This window comes from Otolemur garnettii, unplaced genomic scaffold, assembly GCF_000181295.1.
Source record: "Otolemur garnettii isolate 467f Iridium unplaced genomic scaffold, OtoGar3 scaffold00197, whole genome shotgun sequence".
NCBI classification, from domain to species: Eukaryota; Metazoa; Chordata; class Mammalia; order Primates; family Galagidae; genus Otolemur; species Otolemur garnettii.
In genome coordinates, this window is record NW_003852592.1 from 1,134,407 (window position 1) to 1,148,539 (window position 14,133).

Genomic DNA, 14,133 nt, shown 5'->3' on the forward strand with positions numbered 1-14,133 from the left:
CCACACTGCAGCCCTGACCACACGGCTCTGGGCACCTGCTGCCGCCCTCTCTGCACGTTCGCGGCCCCACCAGGAGTAACTAATGTCCTTACGGGATTGCTGCCTCTTGCGTAAAGAAAGAACAGTGAGGAAAGTCTGCAGACTGTATGAGCTGCCCTCACTTGACAGGAGAGGGGCGGGCTTGGTCTCTGTGAGTTGAATATCTGTGTGCAGCAGAATATGTTTGAAATCAAATTCTGTGTTTTTACTTTGACACACTCACGGGGTAAACGGTACTGTCAGAGGAAAGAGGGGGCCATGACGAGGCAGAGCAGCGGTTCTCAACCTGTGGGTCGCAACCCCTTTGGAGGGTATTTAAGGTTCGCGGCGAGCCACTGTCTCAGAGAGAATGAGCAGACAGTGTTCTTGCCCCCTGTCCGGCGCTCAGGATTCAATCTCCCCTTTGTCTCCTGTTTCATAACAATGGCAAACTTGAACTTCAGTCTGGCATAAAGAGCCTATTGTGACTTTGGGGTCAGTCAGATGCGCACTAATGAGTTTTGACTCTAGGTAGTTTGAGACCTGGGTTTGTCCCGCTGGTGACAATGTGCCACTTTCTTGGCTGTGCTTTTTGGGGGGTCAGCGGGGAGGGAAGCAGAGCTGGCACCTTCTGCACAGACAGACATCTGATCTTTGCGGTGCCCCCGGGGGCTGTGTGTGGATTACAAGACATATGTTATTGTTGTTCCTTTTGCAAGGCTCTGCTGAAGCATTGTTTCATGGGAAATGCTTAGAGGAAGAAGACGTTTGTGCAAGCTGGGGACCGGTGATTCTTTTAAAAAATGTAAGCAGCCAAAAATCACTTTGGATTCTACCCAGGGCTAGCATTATTCCTCACCCTTCCCCTGCCCCACAAACCAGCCCTCAAGCATCTGCGAGGAAGCTCTGGAATTTTGGAGCAAAGCCTTCCTGACGGGAACCTCTTCTCTACTCCCTGCGTGAGAATCTAACTCTGAGAGTCTAACGTTTGGAAGGAAGATGTCTGTATTGTTTTGTCATTTTACATGTTCATGGCCTGACAGGAAAACGTTAAGTACTTTGAAGAGAGCAAAGGCTTGGGAGGAATAACGCTGTGGAGAAGACCAACCTTCTGGTCTTGGCACATCCCTTTTCTAATCCAGGCTGGTCTCCTGCTCTCTTTCTCAGCAGCGTCCCCTGTCAGACTGGACGACTGGCCCAATGCAGGAATGTTTTCAGCATCTCCTGGGACATGGCTGCCCCTCACCTTCGTTTGTGTTCGAAGCCCACAGAATAACGAAAAGTTCTGAAGTGTTTCCCGCGGTGTGGATGTTGATGTCTTTTTCATTTGTAGTCCTCCCTTCACCAGCTGCTCCTGACAGCAAAATCAAAATGAGATGAACTCTCTGAAGGGGAAAATATTTCATTTATTGATGGAAAAGAAATGCTTATTGTTGCGGAAATCTTCCCGGTTTTTCTCATCATATTTTGCCTGTAAACAGGAATAGGAAACGGATGAAGGTCTAGTGCCGGGGAGAGTAAGGGAGGTGTGATCGCTGTGGTTCCCTGAGGCTGAGTTTGCTGTGCTCACTGCCTCAGCATCCGAGTTGGCTTGGTTTGATATTGGCCTTGGAGTCTGCATTTTAAAATGAGGTGTTGTCATTGATTTCATTTTATTTTGAAACAGAGTCTCACTCTGTTGCCCTGGGTAGATTGCTGTGGTGTCATTGCTCACAGTAACCTCAAACTCCTGGACTCAACTTATCCTCCTGCCTCAGCCTCCCAAGTAGCTGGGACTACAGGTGCCTGCCACCCCATCCAGCTACTTTGTCTATTTTTAGTAGAGATGGGTCTTCCTTTTGCACAGGCTGGTCTTGAACTCCTGAGCTCCAGCAGTCCACCCACCTCAGCCTCCCAGAGTGTGAGGACCACAGGTGTGACGTACTGGGCCCAGCCCAGTGAGATTTATTATTAACAGTCCCATTAAAATAAACTCAGGTGGCTTCTGTAGGCTTCTTGGTGCTCCCAACTTTGTCACAGCTTGTTGAGTCATGTGTGATGTGCACCTGCAGGGGTTTGATCTGAAAGGTGACCAGCATCACATCAGCTCTTTTACCTAACTCACGCAGTAGAAAGGGCTGGTGTCTTTTCATGGGGGCTGAGAAAATGAGGCACCCCCAGAGTGCACCCTCGGGGCTCGTGGGATAGGAGAAGAGCTGTCTGTGCAGCACCCGGGGACATCTGGGGCGTCAGTCACTTGACTGAGAACCTGAACGTGTCTGGGATTCCAGAAGCCTCCTGGCCACTGGTCGGATTGTGGAAAACAAGAACGATTACGGGTTGTGTGGAGCAGTGTTGCAGCAGGCACAGTGAGCGTCTGAGCACTCCGCACTAGTTTTGTGTTCTATTTTATTGTGTAATATACCATTATGTACTGAAGTTTTTTGAAAAGCATTTTTACCTTGCTTGAAGACCGTTTGTAAAAATGAGCTAAGACCACTGAGTGGATGTATAATATAAAATAAACTTCTCAATTTCTTTTTCTCAAGAAAGCTGGTGCTGGGTCTGTAACACGTATGGAATGTTTGTTGACATTTGCTGCCCACGATGAGGCTTGCAGAGGCATCAGTGACCACCCCAAATACAGAAGTCTCAAATCTGATAAAAAAGCACTCCTGTCTTTTTTAAAAGTTACTGCAGTCGTTATTTTCAGGAGATTCTGTGCAGCTGCAGAAAGCAGGTTTTTACATGACTCGAAAAAGCGAGACTTTTCCTGTCTGTCCAGGTATTTGCTTTTATCATCTGTATCCTCTAAATTCACTCATTTTCAACGCCAAGTTTTTCTGGACACACAAAATAAAGCCATCACTTTCGATGCGTAGCCTTCATTAGCAGGAGAACTCTACATGGACTCCCACAACCCCAGTTTTATGAAGTGTTATCAGACACTCCAAGTAGGAAAATCAGTCAATTCCAATAATAGTTGGATTTTATATTCAATTTGTGACATCGAAGTAAAGCTTTGGAAATTTTCTCAAAAAGGCAAAATCTGGAGGTTGAGATTACTACTGTCAGCATGGTTATAAAGTTCAATATTAAGGTAAAATTACTGTTCTGCAGTGATGATATAAACAAAATCTGGTAGAATATTTTTGTGATAAAGCTAATGTTCTTCAAGAGAAAAGAGTGGAGCACAAATTTACTTGGAAGTGGTGTGCTATGAATTCATCATTGTGTCTAAACAGACTCTGATACTCTGCCAGTCAACATGGAAATTGTAGGTGCCACAACTTAAAAATTTTTCAGATATACAGAATAACTTAACTACCACATTATTTTAATGAAATTGATGTTGAATTAAAAACAATAATTTGGCATTGCAGTCTATGTTTTCTTGTTTCTTCCCAATAGTTGGATTTTAGAAACATTGGAACTTTTATGAACTAAGTTCTGGGTTGATTTGATATTTGGGGGGAAATCTGTCCTCTGATGCTTATTTATATTTTATTTAAAAAGTGTGTAAATATACAATTTGGAATACTTTCACCCAACTGGTCAACATAGCCTTCATGTCATTTTCTTAGTTGTTATGTTAAGACATTTATATTCTACATTTAGTAAGACTCAGTACACAGCTATGACTTAATACAAAAAAGAAAGTGGGGAAAACAGAAAAAAAAAGTGTCTAAAATCTTTATAACTATAATCAATAAACAGAACACCAGAAATCTTTAGATTGTGAAATTTTGCCAATGGGGGAGCATTGTCATTATTGGAAACAAAGTTTGCAAACAGGAAAACACTGATGTTCATTTCTGTAATAGGGAGGGGGGAACGGAACAAAACCCGGCAAACATAACAGGTAAATTAGAAATCACTTTTGGTATTCTGTGATTTCACTTTGGCTCAACTTGTGAGAGCTCCTATTTTTAACTGAAAAAGACACATTTACTACCAGAATGGAGTGAACTCAAGAAGGCCTAAAATATTATTTTATCTAAATACAGCAAAAGGCAACAGGCAAAAGGGGCTTTGTCTTATTAAAGTGGTTGTTAAAGAAGGCTCCTCTGAATGGAAGCAAAAGGAAATACCGTATGTGAAAATATTTGGGCTGAAATATTTACACATTTTAAAGTGGAAAAAATTAGAGTTGAGACTATGCTGCACATGGCTGAATCTGCTCTTAGAGAATGCATTTTCTCAAAGACATTTATTGTGGTTTCCAGAAAAGAGTCAGTTGAATGTGGCAACAACTTCATATTATTAATCATAAAATGCAATGCTGAAGATAATTGTAGGTAATTTTGTGAAAGAGTTAAAAATAAAATCATTTTGGGTGCACCTGTGGCTCAAAGGAGTAGGATGCTGGCCCCATATACCGGAGGTGGTGGGTTGAAACCGGGCCCTGGTCGAAAACTGCAAAAAAATAAAAAAAAAAATAAAATCATTTTGAAAAAAGCAATCAGAAAAATATCAGTGAGACAGATACATCTTACTAACTGATCTAAATATATGAATCTCCACTAAGGATGCCTGTTCAGCTTGTGTTACTTTTAGAAGTTCAGCTAATCAATATAATTGAACTTTTTTGTCTTAGTGTATGAGTTTCCGTTGTTTAAACTTTCTAAGAAATACTTTTAGTTTTGAAACAGTTTTAATTTTTGCTAAGAAATATTGTATTATTGAAATTAGTTTTGTAAGTCATTTTTATCTTTAAATAAAACTTCTAGGCTCAGCGCCTATAGCTCAAGTGGCTAAGGCGCCAGCCACATAAACCAGAGCTGGCAGGTTTGAATCCAGCCTAGGTCTACCAAACAATGACAAGTACAGCCAAAAACTAGCTGGGTGTTGTGGTGGGCGCCTGTAGTTACAACTACTTGGGAGGCCAAGGCAAGAGAATCCTTTAAGCCCAGGAGCTGGAGGTTGCTGTGAGCTGTGATGCTACAGCACTCTACCCAGGGTGACAGCTTGAGGCTCTGTCTCAAAAAAAAAAAAAAACAACAAACCAAAACCAAAGCAAAAAAACTTCTAGAGGTCCACCCCGGTACTGGTCACTGTACTGGTCAATAAATGCGTATCCCAAACATTTATGATTTTAACTATTTTCAGCATCCACGTTTACTATCAAGCATTTTAGTTTGGACGATACATAGGACCCTAACTGTAAGGTCCTCATAGGCCAGACCAGTCAAGGGAAACCAGCTTTAGTAAGTGTAGTCTCACCGGAATGCAAAAAATTTGTAGGAAGCAGTGATGGCCCCTGAAGGGTGGATTCCTCCATTTATTCACACATTGGAGCACACTTGCTGAGCACCTGCAAGGGACCCAGGTGCTGGGGACAGACGTGTCAATATTATAAACATGCGGCTTCCACTACAGAATGGAATACAGGATGGGCCTTCTTACAGAACTGATGTTCAGGCTGAACGTTTAGGAGACACTGAAAGAAGCTGGAATTTCTGGAGCACAGAGTGAGGGAGGATGTGTGGAGGGGGAGAGGCAGGCAGAAGTGACTTACACCCATGAAGCCACAGAAAGGATTTGGACTGAAGGCCACGGAAAGCTATTAATGGATTTTAAGCATAAAAGTAGCTCAATTTTTCTTTCTTTCTTTTCTTTTTTTTTTAAAAGAAGATTCCTTTTTTGGATGAAGACAAATCGCAGAGGACAGTGTGAACACAGGAACATGGGTGAGGCTGAGACGGCCGTGGTCTGGGTGAGTGAGGGTCTGACTTGCTTTGCTGCTGGTGGAGGTCAAATGATTGGAGCCGAAGTGTAGGAGGCAGAAGAGAGAAGATTCGGGTGGGACTGGACAGAGTAGGCCAAGAGCAGGGGTGGAGTGAAGGGATTGCCGACTAAGGGGAAAATCAGGCTTTTAGAGAATTAGTTATATTCTGAAGTCTCACTGGGGCCTATAGACCGAGACGGAGGCCTCCAGCCCAGGAGCAGCCGTTCTAGGAGGTTCTGCCAGACCGACAGACTCCAAGGTGGCATTGCAGTGCACGGTTTATCTGCAGGTGGCGGGGGCTCAGTATGGGCAAGATCATCAAACGTGCTTAGAAGTTACATAAAAGCAGAAACACATCAAGGTTTGGGTGCGAGAGTACATCTGGCTGTAATTTACAGAGGCATAATCACTAATTAATCACTAATCCTGTCACACGTTATCTTACGAGTAGGAACAGGCAAGGATGGGGTTATTTATCTTTAAGGGATACAGGGGCTCAGGCAGGAGATGAGGGGGACGTGTGCTCTCCTGGTTTGTCTTCAAAGCATCTTTCCAGAGAGTTACAGGTTGTCGCTGAGCTGGTGTGTTCAGAATTCAGCTTCTTTGCCACTGTGAAGTGGTTGCCACTGTCCCCACAGTATCGAGGATGACACCCAGGTTGCTGGCTTGGCCATGACGGTGCCATTCATTGAGCCCATGCTAGATAAGAGCAGAGAGCATGGCAACTATCCCTCTCAATTTCCATGTGAGACAGTGAAGCCTGAGAGGACAGAATGACTTTCCTGAGGCCACAGAGATGGGGCCCAGATTAGAATGCAGCCTCTGGCACCGAGACCAGTGCCATGTCCCTGTCACCATCCCAAATCTCCATATAAGAGTAAAACGATATCCAAGGGGAATTCGCCCTTGATTCCGATTGGCCTGGATCCCAGTCCCTCCTGCCCCATCCCCCAGGGAGGCAGTGCTGCTAGAGGGGCTGGGGGGAAGAAGCTCTTATTCTGGGTGGTGATGACATCTCTTTTGCTGCCTGGCTCTCCTGGTTGCCCTGGTGCCTGTTCAGTTGTAGCTTTCCGGCCTCACTCGGAGGTTGCTGCTCATGTTTTAGACTCCCTTGGGTGGCCTCATACTTCTTGTGATCTTACCACCTGCTCTTACCTTCCTGGTACTCAAGCTAATGCCTCCAGTCAAAGCATCTTCCTGTGGCTTCAGATGCCTGTGGGCATCAAAACATCTACCCCAGCCTATGGCTGACGGTTACATGCCTGCGTCACTCTCCTTCACATAGCCCTTTCTTGGCCCCGTGATACATCCAGGAACATCTAACTGGGCACACGAGGTCCCATGGCCAGGCCTCCATCTAATTCTCTACCATTATCTCTATATGGTCCTTGCCTTTCCCTGGATCCCACAAGCCACCAAATCGCCATCAGCCCCTCCCAGCCCTTTGTGCCCCCCTGTTTTGCTAACCCAACTCTTTTCACCAACATGTCAAGCTCTGCAAGGCACTGCCATCCGTAATATTTTTATCAGAAAAGATTCTCACAGGAAAGGGGATGTTTGTATGGAATGTTCTTAGTGCTTTGCTGCAGAGTACGATGTACTGGGGTCTTGGTGAGCAAAGACGTGGGGTTTGGCAGCCCCCACAGGGATTTCTTTTCTCTCTCACTGAAAATCGCTGTGTAAGGCAGATACGACCCCCACCCTTCCATGTAAAACAGAGGTGTCCATTGTCTCCAGTGAGTTTCCGCTCCCTGAGACAAAATCATCTCTTTCTGTCGCCACCAAGACATAGTCCATTTGGAAGCCCGAAGGTTCCCCCTGCTTAATTGACGAGGAACTAATAAAGCAGGGCCTGTTCCTTGAGGTACAGCCGCTTAATGGCAGGACTCCTGTCTCACTTTTGCACACATATTAAATTGCAGCCCAGAAGCCAAATCTTCTACTCTTTGCAAACTTAATGGAAAGCGAGGGAGGCAGGAACCAGGTAAAGGCTGAACGAGAGCCATTGTGTGCTGGGAGTTATTAAATTTTCTCTGGGGCAGTCCCAGAAAAATACGCCTGGGTCTTATCTTAGAATAATAGAATCGGAAGGGGCCGGAGAGGTTATCAGAATTTAGAGGTAATCTGCCACCAAGGCTAGAAATCCCATCTGTGGGGACCCTGATGAATGGTTCATACCCAGCCGGTTTGTGTGTTTCCAGTGGCTGGGAGCTCAGTGTAGCTGGTCATTGTTAGAAAACAGAGAGTTTATGTTAGCAAGGAGCTGCTTCAGAGTTGTCTAAAAATATAATCTGTTTCTAGAATAAACTTCGGGATGGAGCCAAAACAAATTTTCGCCATCTTTGGTTCTTGAGGGTTCCCAGACAGAGCTAGATAATTCAATTTGAGAGGCCCACAGAGACACAGGGGCTCTGAATCTGTGCCCACATACCCTGGATTTATTCAGAAAAGGCCACTGTAAACTTGGTGCTCCATCCTCGGACGACACGCCGGACGATGGCACTGCGTCCCCGCAGCGTGAGACACCCAGGACAGCGGTTGTTCCCATCTCAGTTGATAGAAACCATAGATGGAAAAAAAGGACCCTTGAAACAAAAATGTCACCCCTGAAGTGAATTTCTTTCATAAACCCTTACAGCGTTTACATGGGTTCATTTACAACTGTAGGATGTAAATATGGATTCTCAGACTTCTTGCAGAAGACTCTACATCTGCCTGGACTTCTAAGTTGCACGCACTGGAAGTAAGTTAGGTTAGGAGCAGGGTCATATGTCCCTGAGGGCGCTTATTTGTTGTGAATGACTGATAATTTCTTCTTAGTCAGTTTGGGTTGCTGTTACAGAATCCCATCCTCTGAGTGGCTTAAACGATAAACGGTCATGCCTTATTGTTCTGGGGACTGAGGAGTCCAAGACCCAGGCGCCCGTGGATCTGGTGTGTGGAGAGGGCTCCCCTCCTAGGGTGCAGCTTCTTCTCCTTATGTCCTCCTGTGGTGGCGTGGACAGAGAAAGAAAGCCAGCTCTCTTGTGCTCATTTTCATAAGGACACTGACCCGGACATGAGCGCTCTGCCTTCCTGACCTAACCACCTCCCAGAGGCCCCACATCCTACTGCTGCCACATTTCACGTTAGGATTTCAACAAATGGATTTAGGGGGTACATGACCATTCAGTCCATCACCACGATGTTGGTCAGAATCATCTTTTTCTGTTGCATTTTGGCTGCTTTTAATCCATGCTCCCTGATTGGTGTCCGGCAATCAGTCAGGTTGAACAAACTCAATCAGGGTTGCCACAGAGAAGTATCTTAAGGCTTCCAGGGACCCAGAAGGTGCTGTGGGACATGGTCTGACATGGTGGTCAGAGCTCATCTTCTAGAGTTAGAAAACTGGGTTATTGCTGAGTGTCACCATTCCCTATGTGAATCTGGCCAATTTTTCTCTGCTGTACCTGTCCTAGATTTAGTTTCCTTATCTGTAAAGTGGGAATAGTAATAGTCTTCATTTCCCAGGAGTGATGGGAGGATTAAGTGGGGCAATAGATGTGAAAGACCCAGTACAATGCCCACGAATCCTAAGGGCAATTGTTAGCCCAGAAAGGGCTTCAGCCTTGGTCCTGTTGCTCATCACACAAGGAGCCAGTTACTGAGACAACAAGGATTGTCACAGAAGAGGAATTTTAAGCAAAAGATGTCTGTTAAGAGAAGTAGTCTCAATTCTGTCTCCCTGACCAACTAAGGGCGAGGTGGGCTGTGGAATGCAGGCAGGCTTGTGAGGTTGAAGTCACAAGGTCTTCAGCTGATCTGATTCAAGAATAGCTCTTAGTGATGGGTAGCAAGTCCTGTGGCCAGACTGGGTAAAGCTTGTTGTTAAGATTGACCAGTAACGTCTGAGAGAACAAAAAATAACTTAGGAAGAGGGTCATGTTGCAAGACTAATTGCATAATCTTTTTAGTTTTCTTTTCCCTGTCCTCCTCTTCCTCCTTCTCTATTTTCTCCATCATTGCCATTATCATTGTCATCTGTACTTAAGAAGTGATACTTGGGCCACCTCCGTGGCTGTCCCCTGGCATGAGATGAATTGGGGCAACCAGTGCCCCATGCTTTGAAATTCTTCTTTGGGTCCCTTGAAGCTACAATGACTGGAAGAATGAGTGGTTTGAATAATAATCAGTAAAAGAGGCCTGAAGCTCAAGGCTAGATATCAATTGGGAAACACTACCCACCGCCACAAAGGCCAGAGTTTGGCAGACTTCTCTCTAGAAAGGGACATATGATACATATTTTCTGCCCCACAGGCCAGTCACAGCTTATGAGCCATCAACCTTTAGCTTCTGCCCTGCCAGGTGTCCAAAGTCTGTTCTTTGGCTTTAGCTGGGGCCTTCAGAAAGTCGAAGGCCGACTTCAGTGTCATTTCTGCCATCTCTGGACTTAGGTGCGATCAGTGATTTTGTGACCTCAGAGATGAGTAACACATTTACTGCTACTCACATCCCCATGGCGTGTCATTTGAATTTATTGTTAATACACATAACATTTACTTTCACAGAAAGTTAAGCATTCTAGATGTAATCTGGAGCACAAGATCTGTTCATGTTCTTTATATTGAAATTTTATCTTCCCAGTTCAATGCTGAAATAATTATTTGTGTGTGAAAGCTGAGAATTTAGACTGTTAAATAAATAGGAAACTAGACTGATCATTTACAAATCTAAGAGATAGTGTGTCAGCTGGATAACTGCATGAAGGACACTTATGTATTTTTTGAGACAGCAAATGCTTATAAACATTTAAATAATAATACACAAAGACAGAATAACAGAGATGTATGACATTCTAATCTTTACATAATTCATTGAATGTTCAAAACTTTAAAAACATCTTGGAGAACTCTACTTAATCTTTGTCATATTTAATTTCATTGAGGCCATGTGAACATTTTACTGTGTTAATGTCATGGCTAAGAGCGTAGACTCTGCCATTAGATGGGTTGTGGTGGACCCGTCTCTGCCACTGGCCAGCAGTGTGGTCTTTCTATGTCTGTTTCCTCACCTGGAAAAGGGACCAGTGTTTTTCCGAGGATTAAATAATTTAATGCTAGTTAAATAATGACTATCAGCAGTGCTAGCATGTGGCACCTACTGCCCAAGCTTGCCCTCTATCTGTCCTGCTGGTCTCTCCCTAGACACCTTCTCTGCACTGCCCAGGGCTCCAGAAAGCACCTTCTACAGGCTTACTCCTCCTCCACCCCCCCAAACATGTGACCATCTTCCTGGACCTGAGTCTGTAGGGAGTCTCCACTTGCCCAGAGAAGACTCACACATACCTCATTCACTGAGTTCTTTGGGTCTTCCCTGAGGTCTCGGAACAGGTGTTGGAAAACAAAACTAAAGCTGCCTCCTGCGTCAGGTGCTGACTCAGTGACCTCCAAGTGGGTGTCTCAGCGCTTACTTTACCCTCTGGGTTTCCGTTGTCTTGGGGAGTTTCACTTTTTGATATTAATTTTTCAATTATTGTTCTAAAATCTGCCAAAGTTTCAAAAGTTCTTTGGAGAAAGACAAAGGAAGCCAGTATTTATTGAACGATTCCAGGTTGCCGTGCTTGGTTGGTTTTGTGTTAATCATGAGGTTTAAATGTACAGATTCCATGATGTATTATCTCATTTTCTAGCTGAGGAAGTGAAGGCTCTAATTGTGACCCGCCTAAGATCTCACAGGCATCCATCAGGCTAGTACGGAGTGTTGCATATACTTAGAACCCACTAAAAAGCCATCAAGGGATTGTCCTTAAAAACAAAGCAATAGGCCAGGCTCACACTTGTAATCCTAGCACTGTGGGAAGCCAAGGCGGGTGGATCGCTTGAGCTGAGACATTCAAGACCAGCCTGGGCAAGAGCGAGACCCATCTCTACTACAAATAGAAAAGTTAGCTGAGCGTTGTTGTGGGTACCTGTAGTCCCAGCTACTTGGGAGGCTGAGACAGGAGGATCTTTTGAGCCCAAGAATTTGAGGTTGCAGTGAGCTATGATGCCACAGCACTCTACCAAGGGCAACAGAGTGATATTCTGTTTTTAAAAACCCCCCAAAATGGATGATGCCTGTGGCTCAAAGGAGTAGGGCACTGGCCCCATATACCAGAGGTGGTGGGTTCAAACCCAGCCCTGGCCAAAAACTGCATAAAACCCCCTCAAAACAAAAAACACCCCCCCCCCAAACAAAGTCCCCCTTTGGGCAGGATGTGATAGGGAATGATGGTCTACATGATGGCACACAGACGCGTTTCAGTCTTCTTTCTTGCTTCCTGTAACTCACGGTAGTTTGGGACAATGCTGAGATCACCTGTGTCAACATAAGTTGGGTGTTATAGGAAATCTTTCTGGGAAATACAACACTCTAACCCTGTAAACAACTCCCTTCTTCTCCTCAGGATGCTCCTACAGATCCAGTATTGCAGATAGTCATCTGCTCACCTGGGCAAATGCCTCATTGAGCGTCTCCATCCTTCTTGGATGTGACAACAGAGCACTGTAAGCTGAGTGGCTCATGAACAACAGAAATTTATTTCTCATGGTTCTAGAGGCTAGAAAGTCCAGATCAAGTGCCAGCAGGTCCAGTGTCTTTGAGGGTCTCTTCCCTGTACATAGGTGACATCCTCTAGCTGTAACCTCACACAGTAGAAGGGGCAAAGCATCTGTCTTGTGTCTCTTCCTACAAGGGCACTAATCTCATTGATGAGGGCTCCATCCTCATGGCCTAATCACCTGCCAATCACCTTCCTACAAGGGCACTAATCTCATTGATGAGGGCTCCACCCGCATGACCTAATCACCTCCACTTTCTAACACCATTACATTGATGACTAGGTTTTAGCATATAAATATTTTTTGGGGGGACACACAACATTTAGACCACTTACCTTATCAACACCAGTTTCCTTATCAAGACTTGCTTCAGGATTCTGCCTTTACTGTGTCCACTACACCTGAAGTATTTTTTCACAGATTTTCCCAGTTCTCTGCCTTGAATGACCCAACTCATCTACTTGAGCTGAGAGGCCAGAGTCTCACAAGTATCTCACTTCTGATTGTCCCATTCTGAGACCTGGATAAGACATCATCCAGGTTGCCCTTAGGAGAGTGCCTTAAAATAGACTCGGCTTTACTTTATTGTCAGGTTTTCTGGTGGCATTTTGAGGAGTGGAATGCCCTTCCAGTTTTAGTTTCTCTTCATCATTGAAGAGAAGAAAACTTTGATTTGGCTGTTTGGAACACCAGGTTCTGGTGACAAACGCCAGGTAACTATCTGAGAAAAGGCATCCAAAGGGCTGGGTTCCCATTCACATGAGGCAAGGGCTATGTAGGGTCCAGCCTTTGTGAAGAATCCAGGATGGAGGACAAATCAAAGGGATAGCTTCTACTTTTTTGGAGTTGAAATAACACATGCTTTGTCAAAGTACACCCCTTTTTTAATGGGGCTCTCTTGGTTGAAAAATGACCCAACATCCCAAGGTAAGGCCAGAGTGAAACAATGTTTATTGAGGAAGAGAAAGATAACGTCATAGAGTAAGAAAATGTGCAAACAGGATGTGTTTGCCATAGAAAGCAAACCGTCCTCATTGTCAGGCCAAGGGGTCAAAGGCGCTGGCAGAGGTTGAAGTGCACCCTTTTAAACCCAGCCTTTTTGGCTTGATATTTTTCTTTCTTTTTTTTCTATTGTGAAGATTTCTCTTTTTTTTTTTTGAAATTTTTTCCTAACTGTGTAATACAGTGAGAAGGGAAACAGTTTTTGTATAAAATTTGCTGCATATCTTGCTACTCTTTTTTTTTTTCAGACGGTCTCATTTTCACCCTCAGTAAAGTGCAGTGGTATCACAGTTCACAGCAACCTCCAACTCTTGGGCTCAAGTGATTCTCTTGCCTCAGCCTCCCAAATAGCTGGAACTATAGGTACCTGCCACAATGCCCAGCTATTTATTTTTTTTAGAGATGGGGGGTCTCGGTCTTGCTCAGGCTGGTCTCGAACCCATGAGCCAGGCAATCCACCTGTCTCAGCCTTCCAAAGCGCTAAAATTTGCATATCTTGTAATATGAAAGGGTTGTGGAGAAAATCTTCAGAATATGCAAACTACCCCCTTCCTGTAAAGCTATTTTTATGCTCAAGATTAAGAGTGTGAAAATAGACTTGAAGAGTATGGATCATAGTGTAGGCATCTTAAAGTACAGGTTGTGTTCCTCACATTATTGTATTAGGTATATTTGGCTGCAGGAACAGGCCGTTCCCACTTAACTGGCTTGAGAAAAAGAAAACACCTTTATCGCGTGTAACAGGAGGCCTGGTGCTGAGAGCAGCAGGTGTGGATGTCCAGTGGGCAGCACTGTCCTGCTGCTTTCCCGCCTCCCTTGCTGTCTGGT

General features: G+C 44.6%; 1 protein-coding gene across 1 annotated transcript in view; it reads left to right on the top strand.

Moving 5' to 3' along the window:
- Positions 1-5,673: 5,673 nt before the first annotated feature.
- ZMAT4 (zinc finger matrin-type 4) overlaps positions 5,674-14,133 on the top strand; it is a 350,346-nt gene continuing 341,886 nt past the window's right edge. The window contains exon 1 of the mRNA XM_003801079.2: positions 5,674-5,713. The gene's annotated coding sequence lies outside the window, so the exon portion shown is untranslated. The remainder of the gene's footprint in view (positions 5,714-14,133) is intronic.